Source organism: Tamandua tetradactyla, chromosome 5 (genome assembly GCF_023851605.1).
Source record: "Tamandua tetradactyla isolate mTamTet1 chromosome 5, mTamTet1.pri, whole genome shotgun sequence".
Lineage (NCBI taxonomy): Eukaryota > Metazoa > Chordata > Mammalia > Pilosa > Myrmecophagidae > Tamandua > Tamandua tetradactyla.
In genome coordinates, this window is record NC_135331.1 from 95,424,812 (window position 1) to 95,441,109 (window position 16,298).

The 16,298-nt window shown below is 39.5% G+C and overlaps 1 protein-coding gene, 1 long non-coding RNA gene and 1 pseudogene across 9 annotated transcripts in view; 2 read left to right on the forward strand and 1 right to left on the reverse strand.

Annotated features, from left to right (window-relative positions):
* Positions 1-16,298, reverse strand: part of BTBD9 (BTB domain containing 9) — a 540,815-nt gene that overhangs the window by 109,346 nt on the left and 415,171 nt on the right. The window lies entirely within an intron of this gene.
* The window catches only part of LOC143684595 (uncharacterized), a 71,957-nt gene that overhangs the window by 20,680 nt on the left and 34,979 nt on the right, over positions 1-16,298 (forward strand). Inside the window, exons 4-5 of one of the 5 annotated variants that reach the window (XR_013176092.1) lie at positions 12,474-12,580; positions 12,900-13,273. The exons of 1 other annotated variant lie outside the window; for it this stretch is intronic. This is a non-coding gene — a long non-coding RNA (uncharacterized LOC143684595). Of the gene's footprint in view, positions 1-1,260; positions 1,686-12,473; positions 12,581-12,899; positions 13,274-16,298 lie in introns of those variants that run through there. 3 more of the 5 variants (XR_013176086.1, XR_013176089.1, XR_013176087.1) reach the window with 3 other exon arrangements.
* LOC143682218 (heterogeneous nuclear ribonucleoproteins C1/C2 pseudogene) lies at positions 11,376-11,912 on the forward strand (annotated as a pseudogene).

Below are 16,298 nucleotides of genomic sequence, written 5' to 3' on the forward strand. Positions count from 1 at the left end.
CATCCACTGTCTGCAAATCCTTATACCTGATCCTTCTGGCTCTCATCTCCAGTTGGTGACCAAAGCTACCATCCTTGGGACCACTGTTCATTGGGAAATCTGTGTTTTCTAACTGGTGATAGCTAACATGCCCCACAACATTCACCATCATGTTTTTGGCTCCTGTTCAATCTCTCCAGAATTTTTATATAACTTTGGTAAAATTATATTATTTGGATATATAGGCAAACACATATTTATTACTAAGACTACCTTCTTAGTTATTTAGAGATTTATTATCCTGATCCTGTTCTTTGATGCTGTTCTTCTCCCCTCTTGCTACCCAAATTTATCTTATTAAGTCCAAGTCTGCTCTTAGTGAACACCATAATTCCCAGAAAATTATAGATGGAGAAACTGAAACTTAAAGCTATTTAAGCAACTTGCCTAAACTCATACAACTAAAGAATGGTATACAGGATTCCAACTTTGGTATCCTGACCCAGAGCTCATTCCTGTTCTTGTTTTGCCAAATGTTTTCTTACTACAATTCACAACCTAAGCCTGTAACTAACTGCTCTATAAAAGTAGTTTGTATTATTTTCTCTTAATCTCTCAGTTGTTATCAATGAAAATCCTTTGCTCAAGTTCAGGTTAGTATCACCCATAAACCTGTGCCAACCTGCATTCCCCTTTCCTTACCTTTTGTTCCTTTATTTTCAATTGTAACCCTGTTTGCTATCAGTGCCTAAACCCACAATATTTAATATTTTGAAGATTCATCTTTTACGTAGAATAGAATAGAGAGAACTGCGAAAAGTTTTTGGAAAGCATAAACAGAGTACACCTGTCCTTCTATTCACTGAGTAATCTCTCAAAGTACTCTGAATGAACAGACAGGGGTCCACCCTACTGTTTATAAGTATTCAATAATTCTATTCTTAGATTATACCAGCTTGCTTGATAAGAAAGTGAATCATTTCTCTCATCACTCACTTCTTTGTATATTATTCTAGAGTCTTTCTTAATTATTATGCAGATATGCTAATTTATATTTATTATGAGTGACTTTCAAAAGTGCATTTTTTGCTTGTACCATGTGCTGGGTCTCATTTTGATTTTAAGCCTTCTGAGAAAGACCTTTGATCTTATTCTTTTTAAAAATTCTACTCCAAACGCGTGGGCTCTGTCCATGGTATACATTCTGGGCTGAAATGATTCATAACTCTTCCAGAGTAGAATGAAACCAGGAAAAACTTAATCATTCTCTTCATTTAACAGGCCTGGAAACATGTTTGCTGGGAGACAACGATGAGGATATTCCCCCAATGGGATTCTGGATTATTTATGGACAGCCAGGTTTCTCATACCCTTTACCCTTCTGGATAATCATGAATTAGGGTTTCTACCACAGTGTCCAAATGAAAATAACCAGTCTCTTTTGGGATAGAACTCAACCGTATCTTAAAATATTTCATGGAAAAATACTGCCCTGAAGATTTGGGACAGGGAGAAGATGAACAAGGAAGAATAATAATGAGTAAATATCATAAATGGATTCTTGGAGTGATAGCATACTAAAAGAACTTTTTAAGTAGTGTATATCATACTCTATAGTACTTTATTCTATACAGCCACCCAGTTTTTTAAGGCAAATCATTATTTTACAATGAAAACTACTGTTTTAAAAAACAAAACAGTAATTTTGTAAACACATACTTAAGGTGTATAATTTGTAACTTGCTTCTTTTGCTTAATATCTCTTACAAATATTGTTTTTGTATCATCAAATAATTTTCACAGTATTTCACTGTCTCTTAATTTATTTAATCAATCTCTTATTGGAAATGTAGGTAGTTTATAATCTTTCACTATTTTGAAAATTCTGTGATGAACATTCTTAAGCTAAATCTGATTATTGCTTTAGAAAGTTTATGTAATTGAAACTCCTGGAGCTGGACATATAAACATTGTGAGGCTTTGATATGCATTGTCAGTTAGTGGTGCACTACTGCCTCCAAAAGAGTCTGCGCCAATTAATACTCACACTACTATCAGTATAAGAGTGCCTGTTTCTGTGCATCATTACCAATATTGGGTATTATCTTTAAAAATTCTGCCAGTATGACAGATGAAACATATCTTATTGCTTTAATCTGAAGTCTTTTATTTATTGTTGAACTCAAACATTTTACTTATTTTCTCCTAGAATACTTATCCTGTTGTTAATGACTTACAAAATGCCCTCTATATTAAAGGATATTAATCCACTGCTTATCATAGTTTGCATGCCGAAGATATTAATTTTTATTAGCCTAGTCTATCGATCTTTACCTCAATAATTTCTCCTGCCCTGAATTTATTTCTGAATAGCAGCCAAGTATGCAGAATGGTTGAGACATTTCCTCTCTATCCTTCTATTAAGAATCCCTCAGGCCTTGAAGTGTGGGATCATGGTGACTCAGAATGGAAAAGGGACACTGACAGATCTCAGGTTATCAAGCCTAGGGCTCAAACTTATCTAGACTTTAGTGTTTTAAAGAGGGATTCTAATTTATTTGCCAGGAAGCATATTTGCTTGGAATTTAGACAGGGTGGGATGAAAATCCCTTTGTTGATGCAACTGGAAAAAGCAAGTGTTGCTCAAGGAAACTAAAGAAAAAAATCTGTTCAATCCTTTTTCCTCCATGGAGAGGAATTTTGTTCTAATTAGGCACCATCAAAAACCCACCAATTCCTTCCCTTCTTTCTGTGTCAGCAAAGTCTGTTCCTATGTCTTTGCACCTGCAAGAGAACAGAGATACTTCTGATTTTCAAGTAGGCTGGGAATGTTTGCTCAGTGAGCTCACCCAGGACAGATGCACCCCCTCTGACCTCCACACCTCTACTTGAAGTCATACTCAAAAGGGGCTGAATAAAAGCTGCTAGCCAAGATCTACTGACGCAGATCCTGTCTGTGTTTAGCCGTTGCCACAAACCCCTCTATTTAATGAGCCCTGCATGAAATGCCTGGTAATATTAAATACTGTCTCCTCCATCTTCCCTTATTCTTATGGTGGAGTTTCCCTTAAAAGCAATGAAGTGCTGGGTTTTTCAAAATTGATCAGCAGATGTGATTTTGTTTACATTTTTCCATAAATGCTCTACCTGGCTGCGTACCATTGATTACCAGGGGTTTGGTTTACAGCAACTAATTGCTCTCCTTGCTGGTGTTTTGATACAAAATTCAATAGCGAGTATGTTTTCAAAACTCTTGTCTTTGCAGCTTGAGTTAGAAGTGACTGGAGGCAAACCCTGTGGACTGAGTTTTCCCTTTAAAATAATTGCTCTCTCATCAGTCTGTGAAGAAAGTTTCCAAATCGTAGCATTCTAATTGGAAAGCTGCATTATGCATGCGATGACAAACTGTGTTATGCTGAGTGGCATTTTTTTCATCCTTTTCTTAAGGGATTAATTCTGTGCCAGATTGTGAACAATGGCCAGGGCTTAGCAGTTGAGATCAACAGCTTCTCCACTGAATTGGTATCTTTTAGACCAGGAGCAAGTGTCTGTTTTGCTTGTTTCTAATTACCCATCATCTGTGGGAGATTCCACTGGAAGGGCTAGGGCCACAATTGCTGCTGTGGCTAACAGTTTTCTCATTTGGGTGAAAAAAGATAACTAAAGGAAGACCAACTGCCAGGATATTGAGACTAGAGTAATAATTTTTAGCAAACCAATTTCTAATCTATTAGTCAAAATCAAAAAACTGCTGACCTCAAAAATTTGTATAGACTATTCTTTGCTCAAAATCCTTCAAGTTGTTCAGAAATAATTGTTTTTCCATTCAACAATTCACAAATATCTACTCAGAATCTACTGAGAGACACTAGGCAAGTTACTTAATTTACTTGTACCCCAGTTACATTCTGTGTGAAATTAAAGGCCTCGATTTGATGATTTCTAAGGGTACTTCCTATTCTAACATCTTATAATTTTCTGTAACAATGTATGCAGTAAAGGTTTTTTTTGGACTCTGTTCATTACATAGTAATTCCATGTGTGAACCATTTCTTGGCCTATCCTCAAGGTGGAGGTGGGAGATTCCTACTCTTTGCCCTGGAGACCAGACTGCATTTTAGGAAAATACATGTTCCGTACTAGGCTTATCAGATTTTTGTCTCAGACACTTAGAATCATGAGGGATTCTACTTAATTGGTACTGTTCATTTAAAATGAGATGAAAATACAGGCTTTCTGGACTGATCCTCTTTCATGATAGGCACAAAGGAGCAATGAAAGCCATCTGTAGTGAGAAGCAGAAAAGACAGATGGTGTGGCCCCAGAGAGGGCTGCCTGGGCTCCTGACAGGATTCCAACCTCTTGTTTCAGTCCCACCAGACTAGGGCCACAGAGTTTCTGCCCTAGTGTTCCATGAGAAGTCTCTCAATTATTTTATTAAAGTTACTATTTATGGCTGAAGCCCTCTTTACTTGGTTTCTGTAACTTGGAGCAAAAGGGCCTATAACAAGCTCCTAGCAGCAGGAAACAAAGAAGGTACTCCATAAAGAGTAGCTAGAATGATGATAAGTGAGGATGCCAATAGCAATGCAATGGTTACAGGATCAGAGAAACAGTGAGGTGGAGAACAGGGAAGTTCTCCTTCCTGAGTGAAGCAGCTCATTTTGGAAGGCAATCTTTTTGTTCACATATGAAAGAAGCTGGGAGTGGTAGGAAAGCAGTGTGGGACTGGAAAGGCAAAACAGGCCTTGGAATAGGCTCAATGGGACCTGCTCAGCTGCTGGGATGGGGCCTTGCAGAGATGGAACATAGCATATAATCCTCTTCAGCAGGGGCACTGTGGGAGGAGAAAGAAAAAGGCAGGAATGCCAATGACAAGAACAATACAGTGCAGGGTCAAAGGAAATGAAGGGCCACCGAGAGTATTTATCAGTAGTAGGCTGGTGAGAAGTTAAGAGGGTTCAGAGAGGAGATGACTAATCCTCAGAACAGAGGAAGGCGCAAGGGCCATGAAGCAAAAGAACAGACTTGATAGACATGAAATGTGAGGAACAAAGGCAAGAAGTTATGCTTAGAAAGGGAAATTTCAGGGTTTGTTCGGTTCTCACTCTGCTGAATGAGAGGAAGAAAGACAAACAACATGTTAGAGGCTCTATTTTAATCTGATTTTAGGAGACAGGAGGGAGCCTATAACAGCTGCCAGAAGGAATTAATACAGCTTTAGAGAAACAACTTCACTAGTGAGAAACTGGGATTTCTCAGATTTGAAAAAGGTCCTTATTGTTGGTTGTCACAGGGTTCGATTATGTGGCTTCATCCTCAGGTGAGGAGCAAGGTTAGCCGAGAACTGCAAGCTCAAAATGAGATCCTCAGCAGGAGACTAGAATCAAGTAACAATGTTTTATTAAAAGTGTGCAAAATGGACCAGGCAGCTGCCCTGCAGATTCTAGACATGAGAACTCTCAAGGAGCTGCCACCACAGGAGCCCTCCTCTAAGTGGGTCACAAGCTTTCAGGGCAAAAGGAATGCCAACCTTCTTCTAGTAGGGAAATAGAGGCTGCTTGCTAAATGGAATGGGTTTCTTGCAAAATATGATAGAAGACATCAGAAAGTATACATGCTGTCTGATATCATTTAATCTCCCATATCTTGGACATAGAAGGTGATTTCCCTAAGAGAAGAAAAAACAACGGCACTGGTTAACAACACTCTTCCAGATGACCAAGGAAAAGGCAAGCTCAAGTCTTGGTTGTCTGGCATGTGTAGATTCTGTATTGAGTCACTGAAGAGTCAGGTTAAAAAAAGTAAGGAGACAAGCAAAGGATGAACTTAGGCTCCACTGTGTAGGCAGCCTTATTGAGAAAGTGAGCATGAACAAAAAAAGGTGCTTCCTCTCATCAAATGTATCTAACATTTGGTACAATATAATTCAGGTGAGGTGCGTGAACATGGAGATATGTCATTGGAGAATATGCCTGCAGGATAAAACTACGGGTAGCTAGATGGGACAAAACTTTCCAAAACTTTCAGACAACACAAAACTACCAACTCTTAACAGATAACTGAGGCAACCTTTTCACTCCTTAAGTTTTCAATTTCAAGTTTTATGTGACCATGGTACCAAATGGCAGCATGACTACAGCCACAACATTCCATGGTATCAAATGGCAGGCATGGCCACAGCCACAATATTCGATAAATACCCAGTGTGGAATGAATGGTGAATAACTAGTCATAATCCTATCTCACATTCACACAGACCTTACTAGTTTCCAAATGTTTTTGGATACATTATTACATTTAAAAAAAAAAGATAGTTTATCACCAGTACATTTCCTGCTTTCAATGCAATTTTATTTTTCTAAGCTAATTATTTAATTTTTTTACATAGGCTAAGCACTGCCCAAGCAATCTTTTACAGATGATTCAATCATTTGGCAAACACGTTTTTAACAAGCAAATTTTAGACCAGCTTATGATCTAGATTTCATATTACACAGTCCAATTTGATGAAAATTCTTTCATTTTATGCTTCTGATGTGGATGTACAAGAAAATTTTGTCCAGGCCAGAGAGGCCTTCAGAAGAATAACTGTTTTCTTATGTTTTTCAAGGCGACCCTTTCCAATATAGCCTCTACCTTAAACAAAATTGGCATAAAAAATATTGGGAACCATTCAAATGATCTTGTTATATTTTAAAAGGTAAAGTCTCATTATCTTATGGACCTTTTCAGCACTGACACACAAGCAGGTTTGCCAGGTGTTACAGATCTTTCCCTGTGTTTAAATTTGGCATCATCAATTCCCTCTCCACAACAAGGCCATCTTCCTTGATCCTGGCAGCTCCCTCATCATGACGTGTACACACAATCAGTGAGACCAGACCTTGCCAGCATGATCAGAAAAGGATGTGTAAGAAGCTGAAATGGCAAGGTCCTGCCCAGACCAGCTCCCTAGATATCAAGCCCAGCTCACTTTCAGCTTCATTTGCTAGGAATGCAATTAGGGGTTGCTGTGACTAGAAAAAGCCAGAATTTTGTTTCTTCTGTTAACAGCAGACTGCAATATGCACTTGCATGAGTTTTTCTGTTTCCCCCAATTCTCTGAAATTATATGGAGTGTGGGAAGATGTGTTAAAGAGCTCAGAGATCATTAGTATATAAACTCAGGGTTAGGAATTTTACTTCTTAGGTCTTTACATGCATTTATAACTCCTAGACTAAAATGCCCCTATTGTGGGCATTCATCAAATAAGGGTGGTAAAGTCACCTGGCAGCAGGTTCTCTGCGTAGACCCTCCAGTGGCCCGTCTCTTTAGCTTTCAACACCTAGTCTAGCAAGGAGGAACCAGCCTGAGTTAGGGTTCTCAAAAACACAGCGCCAACAGGAGAGATCTGCAAACATGAGCTTTATAAAGGTGTCTCATGCAATCATGAGAATGGAAGAATCCAAAATCCACAGGGCAGGTCGTGAAGCTGGTGGCTCTGATGAAGGATCTAGATGAACTCACAGGAGAGGCTCACCAACTGAAGAAGCAGTGAAAGACTCTCTCTTCTCCCTTAAAAACCTTTAGATGATTGGATTATTTGTTGTGTGAGGCATGTCTTAATTGATCGCAGATGTAATCAGCCACAGATGGAATCAACTGACTGATGACTTAATACATTAGCCTTGCAGTTTATCAGCCAGCCGTGAAAATACCCTTGTAGCAATGGTCAGGCCAGAGCCTGGGCATAGTCATTTGGCCAAGTTGACATCAGAACCTAACCATCACACTGACCAAGCTTCTAGAGTGCAGGGACCATGGATTGAGGGTCTTGGTAATTCTCATAGTCCCAGCATGATACCTTATACATCATAAACTCTATTGAGTTGAACTGAAGGAGACAGAGGCAGCAGGACAAGAAAAGATGATGCAAAGTGGAGAGGGAAACACCCTTCTCACAAAATCCAGGTAGCTCATCTCAGGACAGCATCTTTACATTCCATAGACTCAACTACGCTTTAACCCAAAAACACTCTCCAGCTAGTCTTCCAACCTCAGCCCCCAAACCATTTTGATAATTTATGAAATGCATCAACTTTGACAACTATTTCATCTCTTGAGTTTATTCTCCAGCCCCTCCTCTGACCACACGCTAATATGTGCCCACATACACACAACCTGCAAAGCACCAAGAAGCAGAGTCAAAGAGAAATGTAATAAGCTCCATAGTTCCTTTCTTTTTCCCCTGGGTCAAGTTTTCATAGGAATCTGCAACTGTGGGAGAACTCACATTTAGTTATAGGCAGATGTTTGTATTCTCTCAACCTGATGAAAAAGGGAGAGAATGGAAGGGCAAAACAAAGTGGGAAGGCTTGACTCTTAATGTTACAGGGAAGAGAACATTCCATCAGGGATGAACTACAAGGTGAAACTCTTCCTATTCAATCAGAGAATCTATTTTTGTTCTTCCCAAATCTTTTCTCTGGTCTCTCAACACAGCCAGTACTATTTTCCTACACCTTTTTCTCTTTCTTATTGGCCTGACCTTTTCACCCAAATCAGATCTGGGTTTCAACCTTTGCTCCAGCTTGAATCATCTTCTTTTCCCAACAGGGCACAATCTAAAAAGTGCCCAACTCTTGCTGAAAATGATTCTAAAACACTTAGCCATCTAATTCAGACCTCATCTTCCTTCAGAAGTACCACCTGTGCTAGTTGTTGCTCATTCCTCCTTGGGGTTGTCTCTCTACTGGGTTACCGCCTTCTCTCACTGCATTCCTGTACATGGAATTCAGTCTGTCTGATAGCCACCTGATCTTAAATTTCCTCCCTTTAAGTTCCTTCTTTAATGAACTTGCTTCATAACATTCTTCTATGAAGGCTTTCACATGATAACAATCAACCTCTAAAACAGAAAAATAAAACTATAATAAATTGCAAGTGCCATAAAATTTAAACACTTAGAGTAGATTATCGTATATGAAGTCTAAAGTGTCTGACAAACACTAATCCTCCATGTGATACACAGCTTACCATTGAAATAAAGACAACATTAATGAGAATAATACTAGTAACATTTTCTCCACAAATATATAAAGAACTATGATAAGTTCTTATAAATAAAAGATAATTAATAAATTTAATGTGAAACTGTGTGAGAAATCTTTTGAACACTGGCGGAAAAGCAAAAAAAGCAAGGCTTTAGGTAATTTTTGGCAACAGAGAGAGGGAAAAGTGGCTAATCACGTTTTTCAATGGAATTCTTTTGATCACCGACCATCCAGTACAGTTTTTTTGATCCAGGTCTTCAAAGCTGAGATCACAAGTTTTAATTCAAACGTTTTCAGCTGAACATTAATAACTCTAACTTTCCTAACTGCTAAACAGCCGTAATTAAACCAAACTTGTGTAGGTTACATGACCAAAGGCTAAATGGGAAGTTCCATTTTTTTTTTCTTCTTTTTTTCTGGAATTGCCTATGCTAGTCTTCCCAGAGCAGGAGGTCCAGGAAACAGTCCCATATGGGGAGGGGCCGTAGTTCTCCCCATTGCTGCAGATGTGAGGATGCAGTTTTGTCTTATGAATACTCACAATTGCAAAGCAGCTCCCCCTTCCTCCCAATTTTGTTTGGCTGCAGGATTGTCAGACAAGAGAAAAACACTCCCTCTTTGGAATATATTCTGCCCGAGCTGCCTTTTCAGAAATAACCCTCTCAGGTGCTGACATGAATATTCACCAGAGTGTACTGGACACGGAGGCTAGTCTCCATGCTAGGTACGATAATCCTTCAAAATGTATTCCAGGCCAGATACCAGAGTAAACTCTTATACAGAAACTAGGCTTTCTGGTAAAGGGTATTGGACGGCTGAAAGGAGAAAATCTGAGTGAAGGAGGCAGAGATGAATAAATCACTCGTATCTGTCTAAGGCACTGCTGCAGGCTAGTCCTTTCCACATTGACTCAAGTACAGAATGAGGCTTCATTAGAATGCTTCACTCTGTGAATTAAGCTACATTTCTTTTGTTCAACTGGTTCTCCCTTCTCTATCAAGAAAAACAAAATTTATTTCCCCTATGCCCATAACCCCATGTGCTCAGACCACTTCTCATGTTCTTCTTAGTTTGGCTGATAAAATTGACATGGGCATACTGTGAATACAGGCACCCAACACACAATAAACACCACCCCTCTGCTCTAATTCACATTCTGAAAGGCATAGACTGAAAAGATTACAAACTTTCACAAGTCAGGGAAGGAATCATGTCCAAGATAGGTGAGAACTCAGATTTCTCTGAATCCTGACACTGAATCCCCAAGAGCCAACACTGAGCTTTATGCTGATGTACAGAAGAGGACCTGGCTAATGGTACCTTCTTCAGGAGGTAGGGAAGCTGAGTCACACATGAGGCTGTTGCAGCCAAGACTCTTCAGAGAGAGCCAATTCTTGTGTGGCTAAGGTATACCTAAGGTAACCTCCAGGGAGCTGCTGCTGGAGCTGTCCAACTTCAACCACAGTTCACACCCTAATAGCCTGGGGACCTTCAGGAGTGTAGAGACACCTGAGCAGCCCAAAGGAAAAGGGAACATGAGCAGGTGAAGAAGAAAATGTTGAGGATTCAGTGACGTTCTGATAGGTGAGGTTAACAAACCAGTAAGGGCTCTCTAGTGACTCCTTCAGCTTCTGACGGTCACAGGAACATTTCAAGGAAACATGTATTATGACTGGCAACATATGAGAGACGGGTCTCTGTCTTGCTTTGTACCTTATAACTGCCACAACAGTTATAATCTGTTGAAAGGGGGAGGCGGTTTTTGTGAACAAAGACTGAGCAGTTGTGGCAGTGCTGCTGAGTTCGAACAGTCATTGACTTGTTCACGTGGAACCTGGGAGTGGGAGATTCAGAATCAAACCCCTTTTCCCTTCCCCTCCTTGTTTCAAATCACTTGAAATATATAGGTTAGTAGAACTTTGCTTGAGTGAGATTTTTTTGATCTTCTGCCACATTTTACAGCTGTGTGACACAAACTTTATCAAATCACCAGCTATGTTACCAACAAGACAGATCCCCGCTCCATGAAATCCTGTGTATTCATTGAGAAATCTCAATATTCTAGTAGTGGAGAAGTCTGATGTGGAGGCAATCTTCTGGAAGTATGGCAAAATTGTGGGTTGCTCTGTTCAAAAGGGCTTTGCCGTCATTTCATATGTTAATTAGAGAAATGTCCAGGCTGCTGTAGTAGGAGAGGATGGCAAAATGACTGCTGGCCAGGTTTTAGATATTAATCTGGCTGTAGAGCCAAAAATGAACCAAGGAAAAGCAGGTGTGAAATGATCTGCAGTGGAGATGTACGGTTCAGTACCAGAACACCCTTCTCTGTCCTCTCTACTCAGCTCTTCTTTTGACTGGGACTAGGACTTTCAAGGGATTATTATGACAGGATATACAGCTACTCAGCACGTGTTCCTCCTCTTCCTGCTACTGCTTGACTAGTGCCCTCAAAACCCCAGCGTGTATCAGGAAATATGTCATGAAGAGGCAAAAGTGGCTTCAATTCCAAGAAAGGATGTGGGGGCGGGGGTTCTTCTAAGTCTGGAATGTTGGAAGGAGATGACTTTCAATCCATTAAGAAAGAGTTGACCAGATAAAACAAAAAGTGGATTCTCTGCTGGAGAGCCTAGAAAAAAGTGAAAAGGAACACAGCAGATAAAGAGTAGAGGTGAAATGGTAAGTCAGAGAGGAGCAGAGCAGCAGCTCCCTGAAGAAAGATGAGATTAATGTGAAGATGGACTCTGTGTGTGTGTGTGTGGGGGGAGGTGCAGATGACTTTGCTGAGGAAGAGGGCCTACTGGATGATGAACATAACAAAGATGGGGGTGGGGAATGACCAACTGGAGTAGATCAAGGATGATGAAATTGAGGCAGAAAAAGGAGAGGATGACTCTTAAGCACAAAATGGGTTTTAGAAATCTTTTCCCATTATTTCTTTATCTAGGCAGTTGTTAAAGATCAAATTTTTCACCAGATCCTGTTCCTGGTATCTACAGCACATGTTCAATCTTCTCCCCATCCTTTTCCGTCCCGTGTTCATTAATTCACATGTCCCTGGGCCTAGTCCCATTTTTACCTCCTTTGACGCTCCTAGTAATCATGTTAAGTCTTACCCTGTAATTTTTGCTTTTAATACTTTTTTATGTCTTACCAATAAAAAGGTTATATGGTTTTTATTTTTAAAAAGGGGGGTGGGGTGGGGGAAGTGGAATAGAGGAACAAAGGGAGATGGATTTTAATTTAGCTGATTGTGGTTCCTTTTTAAAATTTTTATCTTTTTTTCCTATTATTTACAAAATAATATATGGTACTTCTTATAAACTATCCATCATGAAAAGGCATTAATCTAACTGTAAAAAAGTAAACCAACATATTCTTTAGCAGCAGAACCTTTTTACAAACAACATTTTACAAGAGTCTCATATATAACAGCTAAAAGTAGACCTGCTCTATTTAAGGTCAGAATTGCAGACTGATGCCTCATATTCCAGGACTTCCTACTGGCTACTTCTTATGGCAGCCCCCAAGGCTCATCTATCAGAAAATACAGTAGGAAAAACCACAGGTATGTATCTTGTCCCCAAGCTAAATGCTGATTTTCAATATTCATCTTTTAATAACAGGCCTACAAGTATTATTCATCCACATATTTTTAAACTTTGAAAAGCAAATTAGATTTCCTTAACTTTTCACTTTCATCCATATAGATAGAAGTGTGAAAGGAGCTATAGATCAAGGGTTGATAAAGCATGCCCCATGGCTGCCTATTTTTGTAAATAAAGTTTTATTGGAATTCAGTCATATCCATTTGGCAAAATTGCACAGTTGCACCAGAGACTGTATGGCCTGCAAAGTCTGTAATATTTACATCTGGCTCTTTACAGAAGAACTCTGCTGACCCCAGTACAGATGGAAATGAAAGTTGCTCTTATTGAGCAGTAAAGAGTTACAGCACCAAGGTAGTAAATAAAGGTATGGTTTTAAACTAAGGCTGAGCTTAGCCTAGAAATGTCTAAAATCTCTCTCTTCTGTTGAATGTGTTTCAACAGATTTTCCCGTAGCAAATTCCACATGGAGCGTTTAGATTCTGCCATAGTCATAGTCCCATTTTTGTTTCTGTGACAACTGTACTGACAATTCTTAGCTTGCCTTTCACTCCAAATTAAGGTATTTCTCTTAGGAGAAAAAGAGCTAGAAAAGGAAAGGGACTGAAAAGAAAAAACTCCAATTAAAAATGGAAACCATCTGCAAACCCATGCCATTCTCTGAACTGATGAAGTACCCAAGAGTTCTACTCTCAGATTGAAAACATTTGCACATAGGATAGTCATTTTCCTCCTTGTCCCAGATCCCTACTAAAGGGTAGGTATCAATGTAGGGCAAAGAAGTTATAGAGACTTTTAAAGTCAATAAACAACACAGCCATTAAAGGCTATATAGTCAGTTGATAAGACAGCTAATATGACAGAAGAATTATAATGCATCAGTTATAGAGGAAGATGATATCACAGACTAAATCATACTACTAAGGAGATAGTATATGGTGGTCACCAGGAAAAAAATGGATTTGTATGGATTTATCCTCTTGCCACCTCTTCACCACTGTCTATTGTGATTACAAAAAGTATTTTACAAGACAGTTGGCCAAGGCAGTCTATGACCACAGAACAATTAAAAACCTCACAGTACTTGACATTTTAAAGAGAACTACTCATTTAGAATCTTTAATAAAACCATTTTTAAATGGATGACTCTGTTTAACATTTACCTCAAATAGTTTCAGCTAACCTTCGTCAATTCTCTACCTGGCTCTGAGTCTAACATATACAGTTAAAATTCTACTATAATGGGACTTCCGGAGAAGATGGCGGCTTAGTAAGACGCGCGGGTCTTAGTTCCTCCTCCAGAAAAGCAACTAAAGAAACAGAAACAATACAAAACAGCTCCCGGAGTCACGACAGAGACCAAAAAGACAGCGTACCCCATTCTGGAACAGCTGAACGGGCAGGCAGAATCTGCTGCGGTGAGCTACCCGAGGGGCGCGCGTTTTCCCGGCCGGGGCGGCTGGCGACTGGGGTCCCCTCCACACACGTGGCTCCCCGGTCTGACTCGGAACGTTGGATAGCGGGGCCCTCCCGTCACGCTTGGCGTTTCGGGCCAGCTGGGCAATTAGGACCGGCACTCTCCCAAGCCGCGGCGGCCAGCGACCCCCACCTCCACGCGCGGTTTCCCGGGCCGACTGCCGTGCAGACAGACGAGCGCCACGAGCGCCACCTACTGGGCAGGAAAAGAAAAACAGAGCCCAGAGATTTCACAGAAAAAGCTTTCAACCAGCTGGGTCCCACACCCAGGGAAATCTGATCAAATGCCCAGACACCAGCAGAAAATAATGGATGACGCTCGGAAAATTGAAGATATGGCCCAGTCAAAGGAACAAACCAATAGTTCAAATGAGATACAGGAGCTGAGACAACTAATGCTGAATATACGAACAGAAATGGAAAAGTTCTTCAAAAACCAAATCAATAAATTGAGGGAGGACATGAAGAAGACATGGGCTGAACAAAAAGAAGAAATAGAAAATCTGAAAAAACAAATCACAGAACTTATGGGAGTGAAGGACAAAGAAGAAAAAATGGAAAAAACAATGGATACCTACAATGGTAGATCTAAAGAGACAGAAGCTACAATTAGTGAACTGGAGGATGGAACATCTGAATTCCAAAAAGAAACAGAAACCATAGGGAAAAGAATGGAAAAACTTGAGCAGGGGATCAGGGAACTGAATGACAATATGAAGCGCACAAATATACGTGTTGTGGGTGTCCCAGAAGGAGAAGAGAAGGGAAAAGGAGGAGAAAAACTAATGGAAGAAATTATCACTGAAAATTTCCCAACTCTTATGAAAGACCTAAATTTGCAGATCCAAGAAGTGCAGCGCACCCCAAAGAGAATAGACCCAAATAGGCGTTCTCCAAGACACTTACTAGTTAGAATGTCAGAGGTCAAAGAGAAAGAGAGGATCTTGAAAGCAGCAAGAGAAAAACAATCTGTCACATACAAGGGAAACCCAATAAGACTATGTGTAGATTTCTCAGCAGAAACCATGGAAGCTAGAAGACAGTGGGATGATATATTTAAATTACTAAAAGAGAGAAACTGCCAACCAAGACTCCTATATCCAGCAAAATTGTCCTTCAAAAATGAAGGAGAAATTAAAACATTTATAGACAAAAAGTCACTGAGAGAATTTGTGACCAAGAGACCAGCTCTGCAAGAAATACTAAAGGGAGCACTAGAGTCAGATACAAAAAGACAGAAGAGAGAGGTATGGAGTAAAGTGTAGAAAGAAGGAAAATCAGATATGATATATATAATACAAAAGCCAAAATGGTAGAGGAAAATATTATCCAAACAGTAATAATACTAAAAGTTAATGGACTGAATTTCCCAATCAAAAGACATAGAATGGCAGAATGGATTATGACCCAGCAATACCACTGCTAGGTATCTACTCAAAGGACTTAAGGGCAAAGACACAGACGGACATTTGCACACCAGTGTTTATAGCAGCATTATCTACAATTGCAAAGAGATGGAAACAGCCAAAATGTTCATCAACAGACGAGTGGCTAAACAAACTGTGGTGTATACCTACGATGGAATATTATGCAGCTTTAAGACAGACTAAACATATGAAGCATGTAATAACATGGATGGACCTAGAGAACATTATGCTGAGTGAGTCTAGCCCAAAACTAAAGGACAAATACTGTAAGGTCCCACTGATGTGAACCGACATTCGAGAATCAGCTTGGAATATATCATTGGTAACAGAGACCAGCAGGAGTTAGAAACAGGGTAAGATAATGGGTAATTGGAGCTGAAGGGATACAGACTGTGCAACAGGACTAGATACAAAAACTCAAAAATGGACAGCACAATAATACCTAAGTGTAATGTAACTAGGTTGGAACACTGAATGAAGCTGCACCTGAAATATGGTTTTTTGTTTGTTTGTTTGTGTAGTGTATCTTTTGTTTTTGTTTTTTTTCTTTTTCCTTTATATATATATATATATATTATTAGTATTATTATTTTAATTCTCTTCTCTATATTAACATTCTATATCTTTTTCTGCTGTTTTGCTAGTTCTTTTCCTAAATCGATGCAAATGTACTAAGAAATGATGATCATACATCTATGTGATGATACTAAGAATTACTGAGTGCATTTGTAGAATGGAATGATTTCTAAATGTTGTGTTAATTTCTTTTCTTTTT